The 24,763-nt window shown below is 41.4% G+C and overlaps 1 non-coding gene and 1 pseudogene across 1 annotated transcript; one reads left to right on the top strand and one right to left on the bottom strand.

Moving 5' to 3' along the window:
• Positions 1-911: 911 nt before the first annotated feature.
• Positions 912-23,649, bottom strand: LOC126803475 (rust resistance kinase Lr10-like; annotated as a pseudogene).
• Positions 17,082-17,188, top strand: LOC126804277 (small nucleolar RNA R71). Its single transcript, XR_007673231.1, has one exon. It is a non-coding gene; the product is annotated as a small nucleolar RNA R71 (small nucleolar RNA).
• Positions 23,650-24,763: the final 1,114 nt, after the last annotated feature.

The raw sequence follows: 24,763 nt of genomic DNA, 5'->3' as shown, positions 1-24,763 counted from the left end.
TGGGGAAGATGGATGGATGGATGGATGGTCTCTGCTCCTTAGGTATCTATATTGTCCTCTGGAGACCTCTTGTCATATGAAATTCATGCTCCTTTACATAGGGAAGATTCTCTCAAGACGTCAGCAAATTTGGATGTTCTGCACATGCAGATTTTGACAATGAAGAATATAATCGCCATTTAATCTTTATTAGCTAATTTTAGCTTATTTTCTTCTCTCTTTGACACAAACCTAGAAACACACTAAAATAAAATAAATCAATGATAAATTAGAGAACTAAACATATAAACAAAAGATATTATGCATAGAAATATAGAATAATATGAGCACATCATGGAGCCTTACAGAGGAGCTGTAGGGGCTGCATACATAGGGCTTGCAGGGGTCTCGGCAGGGACTACAAAGGAGATGGAGGGAATACTTGTGGGAACCTATGGGGCTTTGCTAGCAGGAGGTGATGCGGATGCGTGCGTGAAGGTTATGAAGTCTTTGAAGACAGTTACCGACGAAGGGCGTCGACATAGAGAGTTGACGGTGGCCAGAAACTAAGGCTGCTGACTGAAAAAAAAAAGAACAAAAAAGGGGGTTAATTTGTTTATCCTAAGGCTCTAAGCTCAGGGTTGGAACTTGAGTATGTGATAACGTATTTGAGAATATTTGAAAATCTATAATGCATTAAATAACTATAACTTCATTGAATGATATATGGGCTTATACATATGCATTACAAAGGCATAATCCCAAAACATCTAAAATTTTAATCTATTACGGAGATTGATACATTATCCAAACAATAGAAATCTAAATAGCCTAAAACACACATAAAATATAATAGTAATTCTCACGAAACAAATATTCTTTATTACACAAAATAACCAGAAGATATGAAAAGTGAAAAGAAATCTCACATATTACTCTAACTCAACAATTGTTTCTAATTGTATGTTTACGTTTCTTGCTTGATCACTTGCACTTTCTCCTATTGTAGCACTTGTTGAGCGAAAAGGATTTGGAGGCATTGGTAAGTTATCACCTCCTTCTAGCATTTGAAGCACCACTTTCATTGAAGGACGATCTACTGGGTGCCACTGGATGCACCAGAGCCCTACGATTGCCAGTCTTGTTTTGATATCTTGTTCCTGATCATTATTGTGAATTTCTATACTCTCTCCATGTTGAAGAAGATCGTAAACTGATTCAGGATAGTAAATATCATCAGCGTCTACTTCTGCGGTTGTTGCACCAATATTCCTTCTCTGTCGCACCATCTCAAGCAGTAGCATTCCAAAACTATAGACATCTGCCTTGTATGACACTGTTCCGAAGTTCCGGGAGAAGACTTCAGGTGCAATGTAGCCCATGGTACCTCTCGCTGTAGTCATTGACACTAAACTTTGATCCTTAGAACACAACTTGGCCAAACCAAAATCAGAGAGTTTTGGAGTGAAGTTGTTGTCTAGCAAAACATTATGGGGTTTGATATCAAAATGAAGGATTCGTTGATCACATCCTCGATGGAGATATTCGACTATTTCGGCTATGCCAAGAGCTATAATATACAACTTATCGCTACCAAGGATACTATTCTTATTCTCTTCTGATGAAAGTACATCTTGTAGTGAACCATTAGGTCAGAACTCATAAACAAGAGCTCGTCTAAACCCATCTACACAGAAGCCAACTAAGCGAACTACGTTGACGTGGTGGATATGAGTCATATGACCCATTGTTCCTATGTAATGACCCGATTTTTCAGAGTCAACTAAATTGAATTTTTAGAAATTATTAGAGTTTGTAAAATTTATTAAACGGCATTTGTTTGCTTTGTGACGTTGTAAATCGAAAATGGAAATGTTATCGGAACTTTTATTTAGAAAAACGTTACGTTTCCGCGACGTGAGAATCGACTTTTACTCCGTTGCTCGTTTATGAAAACTTCCTTCACGAAAGTTGTAGAGCTCGTCGATACGAGTTCGTGGACACGTCACGCATTCATATCGGACGTCGGACGTGAAAGTTATTGACGACGGAAGTTAGTTTCCGATTTTGGAAGTGGGTATTAAAAGAGAATTTTTGAGATTAGGGTTTCCATTTTCGGAAACCCCTCTCTCGCACCCACCTCCCTCCTCTCTCTCTCCCTCCTCTCTCTCTCTCTCCCCGATCGCTCTCTCTCTCTCTCTCTCTCTCTCTCTTAACACCTCACCGGCGATCTCCTCCCCTGGGCCGCCGTGGCCCTCACCGCCTCGCCCAAAAGCCTCGCAAGGTTCTCCGCGACAAACCCCGAGAAGGACGTGTCCTCCCTCACCGCCGTTCGCCACGCCGTCTAGTTTCCACCTCCGGCGATGCAAGCGCTCGGAGGATAGCTCGCCTCCACCTCACCTTAACCCCGGAGCCACGTACGACGAGTGTGGAGCTCGATTCGCCACTCGCCTCTGCTCGATTCGACTCCGCCGGCCTTGCAAGCACCTCTGGTGGTCTTCTTGGCAGTTCTACACCCTCACGAGGTAAGGGTTTGCTTCACTTGTTGGTTGGTGTGTTTTGTGGCTGAATTGGTGGAGGATTGGAGGAGGAGGAGTGGAGAGGATACCGCCACCTTAGGCGGCGCGTGAGGTAGCGTGAGAAGGGCAGGGAGGCGGCTTGAGGCCGTAGGAGGAAGAGGAGAGGAAATGGAGGGGTTTGGGGGCGTGGGGTACACGCGCCGCCACGTGCGGCGGCGCGTGAATAGTTATTTTCAAACAATTATTTTTGTAAAAAAATTTTTTTACGTACGGTGAATGTAAAAAGTAATTTAAGTATAGTAAATATGAATTTATTTTACATACGGTAAGTGTAAATATAAATTACGTATAGTAATTTATGAAGAGTAAATCGGTAATTCTTATTTACTGAGTCAGTATATACGATTGAACATGGATGTACAAAAATACGTAAATACTATGTACTTGTACATAAATATGTAAATAGTATTTACTCATACATGAATACGTAATGAATATGTATTTGTACTGTAATATGTGAATAGTGACAATGTGAACATTAATTTCGTAAAAACCATAAATTGCTGAACAGTAAAATATTATTACTGTTTCGGCATTTAAGGTTTTACGTAACGATTCTAAATTTGTTTCTTATCTATTCTAGGTGATCGATACATCAAGTAAATGATTCACTTTCGGAATCGTGGAAATTACGCTCAGGATTATAAGTGAGTAAAATCTCACAGTGACGAATCTACCCTTAGTGGAGATTCATGATTATATTTATTTTAAAGGATCGAACTATGATATGTATATAATATAGTGGGTTGTGTATGTGTATAAAATGGTAAATACGATATATATATATGAGTTGCTATATTATATACTGTTACGTTCTTATTTTCAAATGAATTATATTGTGGCAACTATATTTATTTTATTTGCGTAAAAGTTGCTTGTTGTAGTACAATAACATGAGTGAATTGTTATTCTACGTGGTTTTAACATTGAGTTTTGTTAAAACGTTTTCTGTCTTCGGACATGTTGGTAACAGAGGTGTACCAGCGCTCATGAGTACCCGTATTATAAATGTATTTGGGTAAACAGAGGGGTTGCCCTATTTCTCATGAGTACTTATATTTTCATATATTATTTGACAACCAGATGGGCCGTCCAATGACTCATGAGTACACGAGTTGTATTGTTGTTTTACTCATACGAGCTGCAAAGCTTACCGGGTTTGTGTTTACAATCCTGGTGCACCTATTCGATGGTGTAGGGGATAGTTCTGCAGGTGTGGATTAGCCGAATTGACGGACTACTCTGAAGATGTCGAAGATTTCTTTCTACTGTTAGTGGTGAGGATTGAGTGAATTTTACATTTCCATTGGTTGTGTATTATTCGAGTTGACTGAGTCATGATGTGGACTCAGTTTCGATACACTGTTATGATAAGATGATTTCAGTATATTTTTGAGATTGTTTTTGAGTTTTCATGGCTTCGAATTCGAATTTTTATCATTCGAAATTCGGGGTCATGACAGTTGGTATCAGAGCCAGGTTGTGTATTTGGCGATTATCAATATCTTCTCGAAGCGATGACCCGACTGCAGCGGGCCCCCATCTCATGCTATTCGGTATTGATATGTCGCCAGGTACGTAAGAGTGTTAGGAGTTACACCTTAAGGTTTGATCCTCTAGTAAGTATTGTGACGATACTTCGATGATTCACCTTTTTCTGAAATTTCATGTTAATATATGTTGGATCTATTTTATTCAGATTCAAGACTTCACATGTATTGACTAAGTGTTTAAATGTTTCAAGGTGATGAATTTGGAGAAGGGTCGTGCATAGGGCCGTGGACGGGCGAGAGGTCGAGGCCGAGGTAGGACTGGAGGCTGAGTCCGCAATGTGGAGAACCTTTATGAGGAGGCGGCACCACAAGAAGAACAGGTTGACCCCGGTACTGTCATTAGAGACAATGGTCGTGTGTTAAAGCTGATTAAGGACATCAGTGGTCTGTCAGCACCATCATTTCATGGAGGCCTGGATCATATGGTAGCGGACCATTGGATCGAGAGCATGGAAACCTACTTTGAGATGATGGAGTGCTCTGAGATAGAGAAGACGATGATAGCCATATTTTTTCTAAAAGATGATGCACTAGATTGGTGGAAGAGCACGAGGCGGACGGTAGATGTGTCTACCTTGACCTGGGATGGTTTCACGGCACTCTTCCGAGAGAGGTACTTTCCAGCTACAGTGCAGGATAATTTAGAATTTGAGTTCCTTGAGCTAGCACAGGGGGATATGACTGTCAGAGAGTATGAGGCCCATTTTACACAGTTGTATCGGTATGTCAGACCAATGGGTGTAACCTCCTTAGCCCAGAAGTTCCTATGGGGACTTAAGCAAGAATACAAGACCATCATATCAGCACTTTGTCTGTCTACCAAGGAGTTAATCTATGAGAGTGCCATGAATTTGGAACAAGCGAATAAGACTCGCGGAGGAGATGTGGAAAATAGAGAGAGGAAAAGGCAAGGCAATTAGTTCAGGCAGCAGGCCCTCAGGGCCGAAGGGTGGATCTTGGAAGAGGCCGAGACCCTATTATTAGATTCCGACTAAGGCAACATCTCAATTTGTTAGGACTGCACCTGTTAGACCGGTAGAATCAGTGAGGTGTTTCGTTTGCAACGAAATGGGGCACTACGCCACAACATGTCCGAAACCAAAGAGAACAGGCTGCTATAGGTGTGGACAAGTGGGACATATGGCTAGAGACTGTACCCGACCCCCTCAGGGTAGACAGGAACATCAGCAAAGACAGTTACCAGCAGGCCAAGCTAGGGTGTTTGCAGTGGGTCAGTGAGACACAGGAGTGGAAGGTACCTTGTCTATTTTTGACTACCTTGCTAGAGTACTGTTTGACACATGAGCATCACATTCATTTATTGCTAGTTCGGTAGTGGAGATGTTAGGATTAATTCCTACACCTCTTGGAAACTCTTTATGTGTCAGTTCACCTCTTGGAGTGTCCCTCGAATTGGACACAATCTGCAAGGCTTGTCCTATTGTGATTGGAAGTAGAGAATTCTCTGCTTCTTTGATAGTGATTCCGGACCACACCTATGATGTGATCCTAGGAATTGATTGGTTGAGGCCGCATCATGCAGTGATTGATTGTTTTGACATGGTGGTGTTTTTTCATAGACCCAGGGAACCAGTGTTTCGTTATCGTTGCCTCAAGTCAGATAATGCCATGAGAACAGGAGTTTGGCACACGTGGAATCTGTAGATCAGAAAGTAACTATTACTGACACTGTGGTAGTATCTGAGTATGGTGAGGTGTTCCAAGAGATACCAGGGTTACCTCCTCGTAGAGTTGTAGATTTCTGCATAGATGTGGTACCTGGTACGACACCAGTGTCAAAGGTGCCTTATAGAATGAGACAAAAGAACTTAAAGAGTTGAAGGTGCAGATCGATGAACTATTGGACCAAGGGTTCATTAGACCTAGCGTTTCACCTTGGGGGAGCACCGGTTCTGTTCGTGAAAAAGAAAGATGGTTCTCTGCGGTTATGTGTGGACTACAAGGAACTGAACACTGACCATCAAGAATAGGTATCACTTGCCTAGCATTGATGATTTCTTCGATCAGCTTAAAGGAGCTACGGTGTTCTCTAAGATTGATTTGCGATCCGGTTACCATAAACTCAGGGTGAAGCAAGAAGATATATCGAAGACAGCCTTCAAGACCCAATATGGACACTATGAGTTTGTGGTCATGCCCTTTGGTCTAACAAATGCACCAGCTGTCTTTATGAGTTTGATGAACCAAATCTTTAGCCCGTACTTGGATGAGTTTGTTGTGGTGTTTGTGGATGACATTTTGATATACTCCAAGTCTCAATAAGAGCATGTGGTACATCTGAGAACGGTGTTGCAGACCTTGAAGGAAGCAAGATTGTACGCCAAACTCGAGAAGTGTGAGTTCTGGAAAGAAGAGGTCAAGTTTGTTGGTAATGTCGTCTCAAAAGATGGAGTGCTAGTAGACCCGTCAAAAGTGGAGGCAGTAAAGAGTTGGAGTCGTCCAAAAAACCCTACAGAGATTCGTAGTTTCCTTGGTTTGGCAGGTTACTACAGGAGGTTTATCGAAGGGTTTTCTAGTATTGCATCGTCATTGACCAAGTTGACCAAGAAATATACTTCGTTTGTGTGGATAGAAGCATGTGAGGATACATTCAACAAACTAAAGACCAGTTTGACCACAGCTCCAGTGTTGAGATTCCCTCTAGTGGGTTTAGTGAGGGCGGTTATGTCATTTATAGTGATGCTTCGCTCCAAGACTTGGGTTGTGTGTTGATGCAACATGGAGGAGTCGTTGTGTATGGCTCTAGACAGTTAAAGGTCCATGAGAAAAACTACCCCACTCACGATCTAGAGCTCGCTGTAGTTGTTTTTGCCTCAAAGATTTGGAGACATTACTTGTATGGGGAGAAATTTCAACTCTTTTCTGATCATAAAAGTTTGAAGTATCTATTCTCACAAAAAGAATTGAACTCACTAAACAAAGGAGATGGATGGAACTCCTCAAGGATTATGACTTCACATTGGAGTATCACCCTGGGAAAGCAAATGTGGTGGCCGATGCCTTGAGCAGGAAACCGAGAGATGTGATAGCTTCTCTTATGGTTCAAGAATGGTTTATGCTCGAAACTGCATCGGAGTTTGACTTGGTACCATCGAGAGGAGAACCAAAGGTCTTTCTTGGCAGTGTCACTGTGCAACCTACATCAATCTCAAGGATCATACAGGGTCATACAAAAGATAAATTCTCACAAGCTAAGTTGACAGACCTTGTAGTAGATATGCTTGATGAATGCCCTTCCGAGTGGAGAGTTGGACCCGATGGAGGGTTGAAGTTTGGGGTAAGATTGTGCGTCCCAGATTGTAATGATCTCAAGGAGGAGGTCCTTCACACGACACATCGATCTCGTTATACCGTTCATCCAGGGAACACCAAGATGTACAAGGACCTATGCATGCAATTCTGGTGGAACGGGATGAAGAAAGATGTGGCTGAATTTGTATCAAGTGTCTTACGTGTCAGGAAGTGAAAGCAGAACATCAACGACTAGCTGGCATGTTGAAGCCATTGACTATTCCTCTTTGGAAGTGGGAACATATATCTATGGATTTTGTGACTGGATTGCCTAAGTCCAAGAAGGGTCACAATGCGATATGGGTGATTGTCGATCGGTTGACGAAGTCGGCACATTTTCTTCCAGTGTCAATGAAGTATTCTGTGGACGAGTTAGGGAAACTATATGTGGATGAGAGAGTGAGACTTCATGGAGCTCCAGTTTCTATTGTTTCTGATCGAGATGCACGTTTCACGTCGAAGTTCTGGGGTGGTTTATAGAAGGCTATGGGTACTACCTTGGATATGAGTACAGCTTTTCATCCTCAGACAGATGGACAGACAAAAAGGGTGAATCAGGTGATGGAGGATATGTTGAGAGCTTGTATGCTGGATTTTAAAGGTAGCTGGGATGATCATATGAGGTTGATTGAGTTCGCCTAACACAATAGTTACCATTCTAGCATCGACATGGCACCTTACGAAACCCCTTATGGTAGACCATGTCGATCACCTATCTATTGGGCTGAAGTTGGTGATGAGGCATTAATGCGCCCAGAGGTGGTTCAAGAAACCACAAAGAAGATCTGGATCATTCGAGATAGGATCCGGACCGCACAAAATAGACAGAAGAGCTATGCAGACTTAAAGAGGAGACATGTGGAATTTGAGATCGGCGATCATGTGTTCTTAAAAGTTTCACCCATGAGGGTGTGTAGTGAGATTTGGCAAGGAAAGTTGGCTCCGAGGTATGTTGGGCCCTTTGAGATTCTCGAGAAGGTAGGAGAACTAGCATATCGACTAGCCTTGCCTACTAGCATGTCGGGTGTTCACAATGTTTTCCACATTTCCATGTTGAGGAGGTATATACCAGATGAGTCGCATGTGATTGATCATAGCACCATAGAGGTGAAGGAAAATGGAACATTTGTTATTGAGCCGGTTCGTATTCTGGATAGATCCACCAAGAAGCTTCGGAAGAAAGAAGTGGAGTTAATCAAAGTGTTGTGGAGTCACCATGATGAGGGCGACGTCTCTTGGGAACTAGAGTCGGATATGAAGACAAGATATCCTCAATTGTTTGTTGAGTAGAGTACTCGAATTTCGGGACGAAATTCCTTTAAGGGGGGTAGATTGTAACCCGAAGTTACGTTTCCGCGACGTGAGAATCGACTTTTACTCCGTCGCTCGTTTATGAAAACGTCTTTGATGAATGCTCGATTACTCGACATCAATATTTAACCCTGAACACATCATAGTAGTATAAAGCAAGAGGGTATCGTTCACAAACCGGGGATCCAGCCAGGGCTTAGGATCACAATACTTACACGAATTCATAAAGGTTTTAAAGTTTGATATAGATTTTGGATTGAGTCATAAAAACAGTAAATAAAACCTAAACTAATATATACATGTGATCAACCAACCAACACATAAACAATCACCAAAACAAATCATACAAAGGGAATCGAAACAAGTTCTACAACTTCTTATTGAGTCATGCCGAGACATATATTGAGCAACCATGGATGGATCATGCATTTAGGGTTCTAAGCAGTAACCTAAACACATAGACACCTAACACATTCGATCAAAACCAAGCAGCCATAATCGAAATTCTAACATGTTCATCTTAATCATGTAATCCCAAAGCCATGCACATTGAATTCATCAAGTATGTCACTTACTTAACCAACAACCATGCAATTCGAAAATCACATAAACAAGACTAAACATGTTCTTAGCATAAGTCTTTAATCCAACAACCTAAATATCATGCTACAAGCATAGTCATAACACATAGAAATCGAAAATTGATCATACATACATTCGGCAGAAACCAAAAACAGAAATTCATAAAACCAAAACATAATTTTCGAATCCTCGATATAAATTGAATCAAGTAGCTATTTCATAGACAAAATTGATACAAGACTACTCTAAACAAATCGCAAGCTTCATCCAAGAACAAGAACAAAACCAAAACCGAAATTAAACAAGAGTGAATCATGGTTACACTTTATAAATCAAGCAATCCACAAGTGTAGCCGAGACTTCTATGGATGAAACCTTCTTCACAAGCGTGTTTGAAGGTTATTGATAGGTGGGGAATGATGGAATCGGTTTTAGGATTTCTTGGAATGGTGAAGGATGAATTCGGCAGAGCTATGGCTGTGTTTGTGTGTAGGGCTGATGATGTTCTGAATGGAGAGGCCGGCCTCTATATATAGAGGTGTAGGAAGCCTTCTTGCGTGCCAAAAAGAAATAGAATCCAATTGGGAAACTGAAATCCTCTTTGTTATGGATTTGATTTATGTACTCCATATCCAACTTGATGTAGGAAACCAAGTCCAATAGGGAGATCTCTTTAAGGGTTGCACGGCAATCTCTTGGTCCAACTAGGAGTAGCTAGGCCGGCCTCCTCTTCTCCTTGTTCAACTCGAATATGATTTCCTTGTTCAACTAGGAATGCAACTCGGCAACTCTCCTATCTTTCCAAATATGATTTGTCTTTCCTGAAAAGAAATCGTCGATTAAGAAATAGGAAAGAATGAAATTAGGAAAGTAGAGTCCTAGTCGAGTAAGGAATCCTAGCTCAATCAGGAGTTCTAACACTTAGCACAATTTCATCATCAAATCATCTCAATTCGAAATAGCTCTACCTATAACATACATATGACAAATATGAATCTAAAACAACTAAATAAGAAGTAACAAAGCATAAGAATAGGGCATATAAACATTAAGAACGTCACACTTTGTGCTCCTATCAACAACCCCACACTTAGACTTTGCTAGTCCCTTAGCAAACACTAAAAAGGGAAATCAAAACAGAAAAACGAAAATCAAAACACTAAAACTAACGACACAACATCTAGTGCCTTCAACATTTTGTCTCAGAGATCTTCAAACTCATAGCATCAAGAATAACACTCAATCGAAATAGATAAGATGAATTCAATGGTTAATAAACATGAGATTTCGTTTAACAAGTAAGACATGGTAGAAACAAAGGTGAAATTAAGCTCGACATGTTCAAAACAAGTTCAAATTCAGTTCACATAGGATATGCACTCCAACTCTTTTCTCTCAAGAACATGGCATATGCTTAAAAGCTTTTCAAACACAAGAGTTATGAACATTGTGAAATCGAAAACCCCATGAAAGATACCAATCATATGCACAAATGAACCCAAACCATATGCTTACTCATGAAACAAACTCCACAAATCAAGGACTACTCATTTTAAGAATCATGCGGATCTTTAGAAAAGGGCTAGGCTTAGGCTCGGCATGGATATATTTTTCAGGGTAAAGGGAATCACAAAGGTCATCCTCAAGACTTAGCAGAGCAAAACATCCACCTTATGTCGCCATACTTCATAAAACAAGGGCCAAATATCATCATGTTGGACCCATTCTTCACTTTAAACAATGTGAAAACGAACAAAGGCTAAGTATAACATTATTGAGCCTTCAACAAATACATCACAACTCCAAATTCACATAAACAAGTATGTATGCCGAGACATCTTTTCATCATACTTTTCATTTTTCTTTTCTTTTCTTGCCGTGCCTATATCTTTTTCTTTTCTGTTTCTCACGGCATCAACACATTTTTCTTTCTCTTTTTCATACTCTTTTCAAGGCATAACATACAATAGCATAACCCCACACTTGAATCAAATCATCACTCCATATTACATCCAAGAATCGGCTCTGCCAAGCCTCAAAGACAAGGTAGAGATATAACTATACTAAGCAAGGATATAACATGTTGGTCATGAAAGAAAAAGGCTTAACGTAGGCTCAAAGGGGCAAACACTAAGGTGTCCCAAGCAGGGCTCAAATAGGGATATACGGCTTTTTGGCTTTAAGTGGTGGAATCCTAAAAAGATCCAACAATCCTTTTCAAAATCAGAGTATATTATGACATAAAGCTTCGAAAGTTTCACAAAGTAAGTTCTAGCATTCTCTAGTTCATTGCAAATCTATGGCATATGAATTGATCAAAATAGATGTAATGAGGTTATAAAGCCAAGAAACGATAGAATAAACTCTCCAAAGAAAGGCACATATATGGCTCGAATCTCACATAAGGTTATATGAATTCAAACAAGTAAGGAACATGCTCATTCTGTACCTAATGTTTCAAAATCCTCATCTACTACATGTTCGTACAAAATCTACACATCGATTAACCATCAAATAACAATGAACTTCATTTCAATATCGTGATCATCTATCAACCATAAATTCAAAGATCAACTCATCCTAGACAGTCAAAGGCATACCTAGGACTCAAAACAAAAACAAAACAACTAAACAACTTAAAAATCGAAAAACAGAACCAAAATGACACTAGAAATCGGAAATCAAAACACAAAATTGAAACACATAAGCATCAAACAATAGAATTCAACGAATGATGTATACCCCACCCCACACTTAAAACTTACATTGCCCTCAATGTACAATATGATAAGCAACGAAAATTAGAAAGAGTTAAGGGATAAGAAAATGCAAACACTCGTTGATGGCTCCTTCATTGGCTTAAGTTTAGAGTCTATAGCCTAGACTATCTTCAAATCATCACTTGCTTGCCGTAGGATCAAGGAGAGACGTCTCCTCCACATTGTGTTCCACGAAATTGTCATAGTACGGCTTCAAGCGATGTCCATTGACCGTGAATTCCTTCCCATGCACCATGCTTTTGATCTGAATAGCACCAGAAGGAAAAATATTAGTAACAACAAACGGTCCAAGCCACCTAGAACGGAGCTTGCCCGGAAACAATCTAAGTCGAGAATTAAACAAAAGAACTTTCTGCCCAACGACAAAGTGTTTCTTCCTAATCATGCGGTCATGGAATGTCTTAGTCTTCTCCTTGTAAACCATTGCCGAATCATAGGCCTCATTTCGGATCTCTTCAAGCTCATGCAATTGCAACTTCCTATGCAATCCGGCTTCATCAATATCCATGTTAAAATTCTTCACAGCCCACCATGCACGATGTTCAAGCTCCACAGGAAGATGGCACGCCTTGCCATAGACTAGTCGAAATGGTGACATGCCTAGGGGAGTCTTATATGCCGTCCTATAGGCCCAAAGAGCATCATCCAATCGTTGAGACCAATCCTTGCGTGATGGTCCAACAGACTTCTCTAAAATTCTCTTGATCTCACGATTAGATAACTCCACTTGTCCACTTGTTTGAGGGTGATAAGGCGTAGCAACCTTATGCTTGATTCCATACTTCTTCAACAACGCCTCAATGGTCCGGTTGCAAAAGTGAGATCCTCCATCACTAATGATAACTCTCGGCATACCAAACCTAGAGAAAATGTTAGAACGAAGGAAATCTGCAACAACTCGAGAATCATTAGTCCGGGTGGCCTTTGCTTCCACCCATTTCGAAACATAGTCAACACAAACGAGTATATATAAGAAACCATTTGAGCTAGGAAAAGGTCCCATGAAATCAATACCCCAACAATCAAAAATTTCGACATATATAATCGGTGTCATAGGCATTTGATCTCTAGATCCTAAGTTTCCCATACGTTGGCACCTATCACAAGTCATGCAAAAATGATATGCATCTTTGAAAATCGTAGGCCAAAAGAAACCACATTCTAACACCTTAAGAGCAGTCCTACGTGAACCAAAATGTCCTCCACAAGATTCAGAATGGCAAAAAGTAAGTATAGAATGATGTTCATGTTCAGGAACACACCTCCTAATGATTTGATCAACACAATGTTTCCACAAGTATGGTTCATCCCAAACATAATACTTAGCTAATGCCTTGAGTCTATTCTTTTGTGCATGCGATAATGTATCAGGAAATTGCTTAGAAACAAGATAATTGACAATATCTGCATACCATGGCTCACTTACCTCAACTCGAAAGAGTTGCTCGTCCGGAAAGCTCTCTTGGATGGCCAAGGGCTCGGCATCTCTCACCAAACGACTCAAATGACCCGCCACAACATTATCACTTCCCTTCTTGTCCTTGATCTCGAGATCAAACTCTTGGAGTAGAAGAATCCATCGAATCAATCTCGGTTTGGCATCCTTCTTTGTCATTAAATACTTCAAAGCTGCATGGTCAGTGTAAACAATAACTTTAGATTGAAGTAAGTAAGAACGAAACTTATCTAGAGCAAAGATCAAGGCAAGAAGTTCTTTTTCAGTTGTGGTGTAGTTTTGTTGAGCATCATTGAGTGTTCGTGAGGCATAGTAGATGGCGTAGGGCTGCTTGTCCTTCTGCTGCCCTAGCACGGCTCCAACTGCATAGTCGGAGGCATCACACATCAACTCGAATGGCAAGGACCAATCCGGCGGTGCCATGATCGGTGCTGAAGTTAGGAGCTTCTTCAAAGTTTCGAATGCATGCTTGCAATCATCATCAAAGTGAAATGGGACGTCCTTTTGAAGCAATGAACTCATTGGTCTCGCAATCTTGGAAAAATCCTTGATAAACCTACGATAGAAACCTGCATGTCCAAGAAACGATCGAACATCCCTCACACTTGTGGGGAGGGGTAAGTGACGCACAAGGTCTATTTTAGACTTATCAACCTCAATTCCTCTAGATGAAACAATATGACCTAAGACAATACCTTGCGTGACCATAAAGTGACATTTTTCCCAATTCAAAACCAAGTTAGTTTCTTCACAACGTTTAAGCACTAGTTCAACATTTTCAAGGCAAGTTTCGAAATCTTCACCATAGACAGAAAAATCATCCATGAAAACTTCAATTTTAGAACCAATATACTCAGAGAAAATGTGATACATACAACGTTGAAACGTACCTGGGGCGTTGCATAAGCCAAAATGCATGCGACGATAGGCAAACGTACCAAAAGGGCATGTGAATGTAGTCTTCTCTTGATCTTCTTCCGCAACACTTATTTGGTTGTATCCACTATATCCATCAAGGAAACAATAGAAAGAGTGACCAGCTAACCTCTCAAGCATTTGATCAATGAATGGCAATGGCATGTGATCCTTCCTTGTTGTTGCATTGAGCTTCCTATAGTCAATACATACTCTATGACCGGTCACTGTCCTTTGAGGCACCAACTCGTTGTCCTTGTTCTTCACCACCGTGATGCCTGACTTCTTTGGCACAACTTGAATAGGAGAGATCCACCTACTGTCCGAGATGGGGTAGATCACGCCACAATCGTGCAACTTGGTGATTTCATCCTTTACAACTTGCATCATTGGTGGGTGAAGGCGTCTCTGACCTTCCTTAGTTGGTTTGGCACCATCTTCTAGCAATATTCGATGCACACACATGGTAGGGCTGATCCCCTTGATGTCTGCTAAGGTCCATCCTATTGCCGTCTTGTGTCTCTTCAACACCTCAATCAATCTCTCTTCTTGCTCCTCATTTAGTGAAGATGAAATGATCACGGGCAATGTATCCTCTTCTCCTAAAAACGCATACTTCAAGTGGTCCGGAAGAACCTTAAGATCAAGCTTCGGAGCTTGCACCACAGAAGGAAGATTCTTGTTAGTAGTTAAGATAATTGGACTAGGAGAGACAAAGCTTACCTCACGTGCAACCTCAAGAGAGGTCACGTTCTCAAGAATGAAGGATGGCACGGCATCTTTTTCTTCTAACACCGAAATGTTTGAGCTATTACTCGTAAATCCGGCCCCTTGGGCAATGGTGAGTGCCAACTCGTCATGTGCCAAGGTATCTAAGTAGTTATCTGCAAGGGAATCAAGTATGTCAACTGAAAAACAATCACTTAACTCCGAAAGAGGATACCTCATGGCTTCAAAGATGTTGAAGCTAATTACTTCACCATCGAACTCAAAGGTGAGTGATCCACTAAACACATCTATTTTTGTTCGTGCAGTCCTCATGAAGGGGCGGCCCAACAAGATAGGAACCTCCTTGTCATCTGCCTCCGTTGGCTCCATGTCTATGACATAGAAGTCGGCAGGAAAGATCAAGCTCGAAACCTGCACAAGAACATCTTCAACATAGCCCAAAGGGACTTTGTTGGAACAATCAGCCAATCGAATCACAACATTGTCACGTTTCAAATCACCTAGACCTAGGTTCTCATAGATATAGTGCGGCATTACATTTATAGATGCACCTAAGTCTAACATTATCTTTTCAAATGTCATGTTTCCGATTGTACAAGGGATAGAAAAACTCCCTGGATCCTTAAGCTTTGGTGGTAGCTTCCTTTGGAGCACGGCAGAAACCGTCTCACTCATTGTAACAACCTCCTTCTCTCGAGTCATCCTCTTATTGGTGCACAATTCTTTCAAAAACTTAGCATACTTAGGATTTTGTTATATGCATTCAATAAGAGGCATGTTCACTTCCACCTTCTTGAAAATGTCGAGCATGGCTTGATCAGAGCCATCCTTCTTTTGCTTTGCAAATCTACTAGGGAAGGGAACACGAGGAAGATCATTAGTCGAAACCAAACCACTAGAGCTAGGATCCTTACCTTTGTTATGCACGGCATGATCTTCTTTTGGTAGAGGCACGGCATCTTTGGCTTTAGAGGAGGCAGGATCCTTCTCTAAGTCTTTGACATTGTAATTCTCGGCCTCTTGTCCTTTAGAAGACACGGCCTTCTTGTGTTGCTGCAATGGAGCATCCAAGGTCCTCCCACTTCGTGTCACCATGGCCTTTACGTTCGGATTAGGCTCAGTTTGGCTCGGCAACTTCCCTCCTTCATGGATCTTGCCCATGAAATTGATCACTTGTCCCATCTGCTTCTTAAGCTCGGTTATATCCTTAGAATGAGCTTGTTGACCTGTAACTAAGGCTTGAGTAGCAGAGTTTAGATTTTGTTTCCCTTGAGCAAGAGACTTCAAAAGTTCATCATAATTAGGTGAAGATGCATTATTCGAACCATGAACATTAGAGTTAAAGGGAGCAGAACCTTGAGGTACCTGAGGCCTCACAAACAAACCTGAAGGACGAGGTCCTTGACCTTGAGCATTGGATGGTTGAGCATTGTTGCTCCAACGAAAATTTGGATGATCTCTAAGTCCAGGGTTGTATGTGTTCGAATATGGATCGTACCTAGGCCTTTGTTGCCCCATAAAGTTCAACTCTTCTTCAGTCATTGCACCATTTGGACAATTGTCAGTCGTGTGATCCTTGAAAGAACAAATGCCACATGCTTGAGGGTTGATGCTCGAACCATTGAATGCCTTGACTAGCACGTCAAGCTTCCTTTCTAAAGTCGCCATCTGATTCCTTGCATCAACATCATACACCCCACGGCTCTTGCTTCCTCTCTTCTCCTTGGAACTAAATTGGCGATTGTTGTCAGCCAAGTCATCGATCAAGGTGTAAGCTTCTTGACCGGTTTTGTTCATGAAGGTGCAGCCACATGCCGAGTCCACCATGCTCTTAATGGTGGTGTCGAGTCCTTCATAGAAGAATTGCACCAAGTCATCCAACGAAATACCATGGTGAGGGCACTTCCTTTGTAGTTCCTGAAATTCCTCCCAAGCCTCATAGAGCGAATCACCATCTTTTTGAGTGAAGTTCTGAATCTCCCTCCTAAGTCTTTTCGTGAGTTGAGCAGGGAAGAATTGCTTCAAGAACCTCCTAGTCATTTCATCCCATGTAGTGATGATTCCTGCAGGCAAAGAATACAACCAACGTTTAGCATCATCCTTAAGGGTAAGGGAACAAAAGCAACCTCAAGCCTTCTTGAGAAAGATGATGAATCGATTGGAGCTTGCAAATGTCCAAGAACTCCCTAAGGTGAACATTAGGGTCTTCCATTGATGAACCAGAGTACTTAGGCAGCTGCCCAAGCAATTGAACAGGAATGGAGAAGTTAGCTTCATCAGGTGGAGTGAAAGCAATGCATGAGGGTGATTCCGGGGTGGTGGGAATGAATGCATTCTTTAGTGCCATTGGAGCACCAACAGGGATTATGTCACGGCCCGCAATTGTGTCTAAGTCTGACTTGAAGACGAAGGGGAAGGAAAGATCCTCCTCTTCTTCTGATCTAGGTGAAGAGTTTAAGTTTGAATTGCTTGGAGATGTTTCGAAATTTAAAGGTCTACTTATGAAAGAGTTGTTTAAATCTCTAAGTGCTTGAATTCGATCCTTGAGCTCTTGTGTCTTCTTAGAAAATTCGGACATGCATAGTACCTGTTTATATGAAAGGTAACGAGTTAGCCATGAAGAATACATAATGGATACATAAAATTCGTGCCTTCCCTTAGTCATACACACGCACACTTATGGGGGAAGGCACGGCAACTATATCAAGTTACAAGAGTTAGTTCTTTACGTTTTCACAAGTTCATACAATTCACAAGTTCTTTTTGCCATTTCAATAATTGAATGATCGATTGATTCTAAGTTGTAAATCAAGGTGGACGTGCGGCCTAAGTATGGATGCCTAGACACAAGATCAAGTCTTTGTTTCAGAAGGCCTTTAGCTCAATCAGAGATAGTGAACATGGTAGGACTCATTTGTTGAACTACGGAGAGCGAACTCCCTATCGACTCCATCACCGAGATGTATGTCAGTCAGTAGTTCTCTGAGATCCAATTTTGGTCCCATGCACCAGAGTAATAAAAGAGCGTGCCCCTTACTCAGCTGGACTTAACCTCATGTGTTAGACAAATCTCCAAGTGTTAATAAAAGCCGCCCTCGACCTCATGCAAACTTGAGAGCTAGCATGAAGGGTTAAGGCTAATATTAACAAAAGGGACTTTACCTATTCCGTTTGATTTACAACCTACAACAATCATTCACTCAAGCACCAAAACAACAACCTAAGATACATTACTATATGTTACACGAAATAAGAATAAGAATATACAAATGTACAATATTCACAATGAATTCGTAGTAAAAGTTAGGGATCCATCTCTAATGGATCCCCGGCAACGGCGCCATTTGATGAATGCTCGATTACTCGACATCAATATTTAACCCCGAACACATCATAGTAGTATAAAGCAAGAGGGTATCGTTCACAAACCGGGGATCCAGCCAGGGCTTAGGATCACAATACTTACACGAATTCATAAAGGTTTTAAAGTTTGATATAGATTTTGGATTGAGTCATAAAAACAGTAAATAAAACCTAAACTAATATATACATGTGATCAACCAACCAACACATAAACAATCACCAAAACAAATCATACAAAGGGAATCGAAACAAGTTCTACAACTTCTTATTGAGTCATGCCGAGACATATATTGAGCAACCATGGATGGATCATGCATTTAGGGTTCTAAGCAGTAACCTAAACACATAGACACTTAACACATTAGATCAAAACCAAGCAGCCATAATCGAAATTCTAACATGTTCATCTTAATCATGTAATCCCAAAGCCATGCACATTGAATTCATCAAGTATGTCACTTACTTAACCAACAACCATGCAATTCGAAAATCACATAAACAAGACTAAACATGTTCTTAGCATAAGTCTTTAATCCAACAACCTAAATATCATGCTACAAGCATAGTCATAACACATAGAAATCGAAAATTGATCATACATACATTCGGCAGAAACCAAAAACAGAAATTCATAAAACCAAAACATAATTTTCGAATCCTCGATATAAATTGAATCAAGTAGCTATTTCATAGACAAAATTGATACAAGACTACTCTAAACAAATCGCAAGCTTCATCCAAGAACAAGAACAAAACCAAAACCGAAATTAAACAAGAGTGAATCATGGTTACACTTTATAAATCAAGCAATCCACAAGTGTAGCCGAGACTTCTATGGATGAAACCTCCTTCACAAGCGTGTTTGAAGGTTATTGATAGGTGGGGAATGATGGAATCGGTTTTAGGATTTCTTGGAATGGTGAAGGATGAATTCGGCAGAGCTATGGCTGTGTTTGTGTGTAGGGCTGATGATGTTCTGAACGGAGAGGCCGGCCTCTATATATAGAGGTGTAGGAAGCCTTCTTGCGTGCCAAAAGGAAATAGAATCCAATTGGGAAACTGAAATCATCTTTGTTATGGATTTGATTTATGTACTCCATATCCAACTTGATGTAGGAAACCAAGTCCAATAGGGAGATCTCTTTAAGGGCTGCACGGCAATCTCTTGGTCCAACTAGGAGTAGCTAGGCCGGCCTCCTCTTCTCCTTGTTCAACTCGAATATGATTTCCTTGTTCAACTAGGAATGCAACTCGGCAACTCTCCTATCTTTCCAAATATGATTTGTCTTTCCTGAAAAGAAATCGTCGATTAAGAAATAGGAAAGAATGAAATTAGGAAAGTAGAGTCCTAGTCAAGTAAGGAATCCTAGCTCAATCAGGAGTTCTAACACTTAGCACAATTTCATCATCAAATCATCTCAATTCGAAATAGCTCTACCTATAACATACATATGACAAATATGAATCTAAAACAACTAAATAAGAAGTAACAAAGCATAAGAATAGGGCATATAAACATTAAGAACGTCACACTTTGTGCTCCTATCAGTCTTTCACGAAAGTTGTAGAGCTCGTCAATACGAGTTCGTGGACACATCACGCGTTCAAATCGGACGTCGGACGTGAAAGTTATTAAGAACGGAAGTTTGTTTCCGATTTTGGACGTGGGTATAAAAAGAGAAATTTTGAGATTAGGGTTTCCATTTTCGGAAACCCCTCTCTCGCACCCGCCTCCCTCCTCTCTCTCTCTCTCTCTCTCCCCGATCGCTCTCTCTCTCTCATAACACCTCACCGGCGATCTCCTCCCCTGGGCTGCCGTGGCCCTCACCGCCTCACCCAAAAGCCTCGCAAGGTTCTCTGCGAGAAACCCCGAGAAGGACATGTCCTCCCTCGCCGCCGTTCGCCACGCCAACGCACCTTCATCGATCTGCAACTCGACGCCGTCCAGTTTCCACCTCCGGCGATGCAAGCGCTCGGAGAATAGCTCGCTTCCACCTCACCTTACCCCCGGAACAACGTATGACGAGTGTGGAGCTCGATTCGCCGCTCGCCGCTCGCCTCTGCTCGATTCGACTCTGTCGGCCTTGCAAGCACCTCCGGTGGTCTTCTCGGCGGTTCTACGCCCTCACGAGGTAAGGGTTTGCTTGATTTGTTGGTTGGTGGGTTTTGTGGCTGAATTGGTGGTGATTTGGTGGAGGATCGGAGAAGGAGGAGCGGAGAGGATACTGCCGCCTTAGGTGGCGCGTGAGGTAGCGTGAGAAGGGCAGGGAGGCGGCTTGAGGCCGTAGGGGGAAGAGGAGAGGAAATGGAGGGGTTTGGGGGCGGTGGTGGCGAGCAACGCGCTGATTTTAGGAGAGGTGAATAGTGGTTTTAACATTTAGGCACGTGGCGGCGAGTGAATAGTGATTTTGAAACAGTTTTTTTGTAAAATATTTTTACGTACGGTGAATGTATAAAGTAATTTACGTACAGTAAATGGGAATTTAATTTACGTACGGTAAATGTAAATTACGTACAGTAATTGTAAAAGTAATTTCTGAAAGGTAAATCAGTAATTATTATTTACTGAGTCAGTATATACGATTGAATAGTACATGGATGTACTGAAAAACGGAAATATTATGTACTCGTACAGAAATACGTAAATAGTATGTACACGTACAAGAATACGTAAATAGTACGTACTCGTATAACAATACGTAATTAATAGGTATTTGTACAATAAAACGTGAATATTAACTACGTGAACGATAACTTCGTAAAAACCAGAAATTGCTGAATAGTAAAATATTATTACTGTTTCGGCATTTACGTAACGATTCTAAATTCGTTTCTTATCTATTCTAGGTAATTGATACATCAAGTAAATGATTCACTTTCGGAATCGTGGAAATTACGCTTAAGATTATAAGCTGAGTAAAATCTCACAGTGACGAATCTACCCTTAGCGGAGATTCATAATTACATTTATTTTAAAAGAACAAACTATGATATGTATATAATATAGTGGGTTGTGTATGTGTATAAAATGGTAAATACGATACATATATATGAGTTGCTATATCATATACTGTTAAGTTCTTACTTTGAAATGAATTATATTGTGGCAACTATATTTATTTTATTTAAGTAAGAGTTGCTTGTTGTAGTACAATAACATGAGCGGATTATTATTGTACGTGGTTTTAACATTGAGTTTTGTTAAAACGTTTTCTGTCTTCGGACGTGTTTTTCTGTCTTCGGACCAGTTTTCGGACGTGTTAGCATCGGAACCTAGCCTTGGCCGGGCGATAGTTACGATATAGTTAGAGCTCTAGTCTGTCTACCAGTGTACTGCATCAGGGGTAACAGATGGGTTACCAAGCTTATGAATACCCATACTTTTGGGATTTTTGGGTGACAGATGGGTTGCCCAATGCCCGGTGGTGTACTGCATGAGGGGTAACGGAAGAGTACCTGGGTCTCATGAGTACCCGTATTATAAATGTAATTGGGTAAACAGATGGGTTGCCTGATTTCTCATGAGTACTTATATTTTCAGATATTATTGGACAACCAGATGAGCCGTCCAATGACTCATGAAAACATTTATAATTAAATGTTTTCAGTATTTTTATTTTGGATAGTGGGTAGCGAGAGGTTCACAATGTCTGACGGCGTACTTCATGAGGGGTAACAGAGGTGTACCAGCGCACATGAGTACCCGTATTATAAATGTATTTGGGTAAACAGAGAGGTTGCCCTATTTCTCATGAGTACTTATATTTTCAGATATTATTGGACAACCAGATGGGCCGTCCAATGACTCATGAGTTCATTTATAATTATATGTTTTCAGTATGTTTATTTTGTATTTATACACGAGTTGTATTGTTGTTTTTGTCATATGAGCTGCAAAGCTTTCCGGGTTTGTGTTTAAAATCCTAGTGCACCTATTCGATGGTGTATGAGATATTTCTGCAGGTGTGGATTAGCAGAATTGACAGACTACTCTGAAAACGTCGAAGATTTCTTTATACTGTTAGTGGTGATGATTTCAGTATATTTGAAATTGTTTTTGAATTTTTATGGCTTCGAATACAAATTTTTATCATTCGAAATTCGGGATCGTGACATCCTACTTCATTAATGAACTCTTCCCCATCTCCCTTGCAACTATTGAGGACTTTCACAGCTACAAAAAATTCGGGTGTAAGCATTCCTTTGAAAACAGTTCCGTATTGCTCCTTGGCCCAACTTCTGCTTGAATTGATTTGTAATCCTCGTAATTTCAGCATAGGAATATCTGTTCGGCTTGAGAGTTTTGTAATTGACCAGCAATTTTTTCCGTCAATTGCGAGTTCATGTAAACAGGATAATCAGTTAATTTATGCGAACAGACCTGTACAGGACTACAGGTTACCTTTACTTGCTGGCCAATCAATGCATATAATCGTATTATTTTCCAATGTACACCTCTTTCCCCTTGCTTCGCATTCTGTACACATTGGGGTGGACCAGTTCCACACACAAAAATCAGGGTCCTTCCCATAGTCATCATGAAGTACTGTTGGAACTGATAAAACATTATACATCTTTGTACAAGACTGTAGGTCGTGACCAATTGCATCCGTAGAGTCAATAGCATAAAAATGATGGCTGGAGTGGCTAAGGCAGGCGAGAGGCTTATAGTCATATCGGTCACCTTGATCAAGAACTGAAGAACAATTAAATAAGGTCAGGTTACGAGGGTAGAATAAGACGAAGGGCGAGGTTAACATGTTCTGAATTTTTATCAGCTTCTCCTGCAGGCAATTTTCGGGGTCGTAAAGTTCGATTTCCTGAAACTTATAATCTATGCTTCTCACTGCGAAGTTGAATGGAACTTGTGGGAGCTCAAGAACCGTCTCATCTCTCTGATTGCAAGAAACGACGAAGCCAGGGTACCCGCAGCAGTGATTTGGGTGTCTATCTTTGAGCATAAATGGAAAATGGATACCTGGACCATCATTCCGGCAATTCATTTCATTGCACTCATTTTTGGTTGCATTGATTATTATGGGAAAAGCCACTGCGAACAAGCAAAATGAGGAAATGATGAGAAGCCCCATTTCTAAGATGATAATAGGCCGGAGGCTGCCTCTGCCTTACTAAGGTGACAATGTAAGATATGGGTGACCTTGTTTTTTCTACGATGTATATTACGTACGTCATCATGATTTAATACTAGAAGTCTAGAATCCCGAATATTATGGGCCAGCCTTGTGCAGTTGTGCATAACTTGCACGAAAGTTCTTTGAGCTTTCATATGTTTGTTCACATAAGCGTTGTATGTGTTCCGGAAGAATTACTATTCTACCCTTATGTGTGTCTTAGCCTAATAGGTTTCCTGTTAGGAGATAGATTAGCATCTCCGTAATAGATTAGGACTCCGAATCTTACGGGATTGTGGTTTTGTAAATGCCTATATATAGGCCACCATATCATTCAATAATACACAATTATTTCATCCTGCATCACGTTATCACGCACTTTGCCCTAAAACCCTGAACTTTTAGAGCCCTCTTTTTTTTTTCTCTCTCTCTCTCCTCCGCCGGCCGCCGTCGATTCCCAGCTCTGGCATCTCCTCGCCGGCGCACCTCCTGCTCGCCGCCGCATCGCTGCCGCCGATTCGCCGCAGCCCCTCCCCGCAGCCCCCCCTGCAGCCCCTGCAGCCCCTGCCGCAACCCCCCCTGCAGCCCCTGCCGCAACCCCCCCCCCCCCCCCCCCGCAGCCCCTGCCGCAACCCCCCCTGCAGCCCCTGCCGCAACCCCCCCCCCCCCCCCCCCGCAGCCCCTGCCGCAACCCCCCCTGCAGCCCCTGCAGCCCCTGCCGCAGCCCCTGCCTGCAAGCCCTGCACGCAGCCCCGCAGCACCGCAGGGTCTCCTCCGCATTCGCTCCGCAAAAACATCTTTTTGCCCCGCAAGTCCCCGCATCAAAGCCTTCAAAATTGTTCCTCCCGCATATTCACGCAAGAGACGTGAAATTCACAAGCAAGGACTTCTCTCAAGAGAAGCTACTCCCGTATACTACAAACCTTCAAAGGTAAATTTTTCATAAATGTTCCCGCTTTTGAACATATAGATATATTATATCGGGCGCTATTAGCCTTCTTCTTGTCTTAATTCCGGCCTTTCTTATAACGCCGATGAGACTATAGACGGATGGGTTTCCCCTCTTGGTCGA

This window comes from Argentina anserina, chromosome 7 (genome assembly GCF_933775445.1).
Source record: "Argentina anserina chromosome 7, drPotAnse1.1, whole genome shotgun sequence".
Taxonomy (NCBI): domain Eukaryota; kingdom Viridiplantae; phylum Streptophyta; class Magnoliopsida; order Rosales; family Rosaceae; genus Argentina; species Argentina anserina.
Note: the sequence above shows the minus strand (reverse complement) of the source record. Positions and strands in the feature narration are given on the sequence as shown.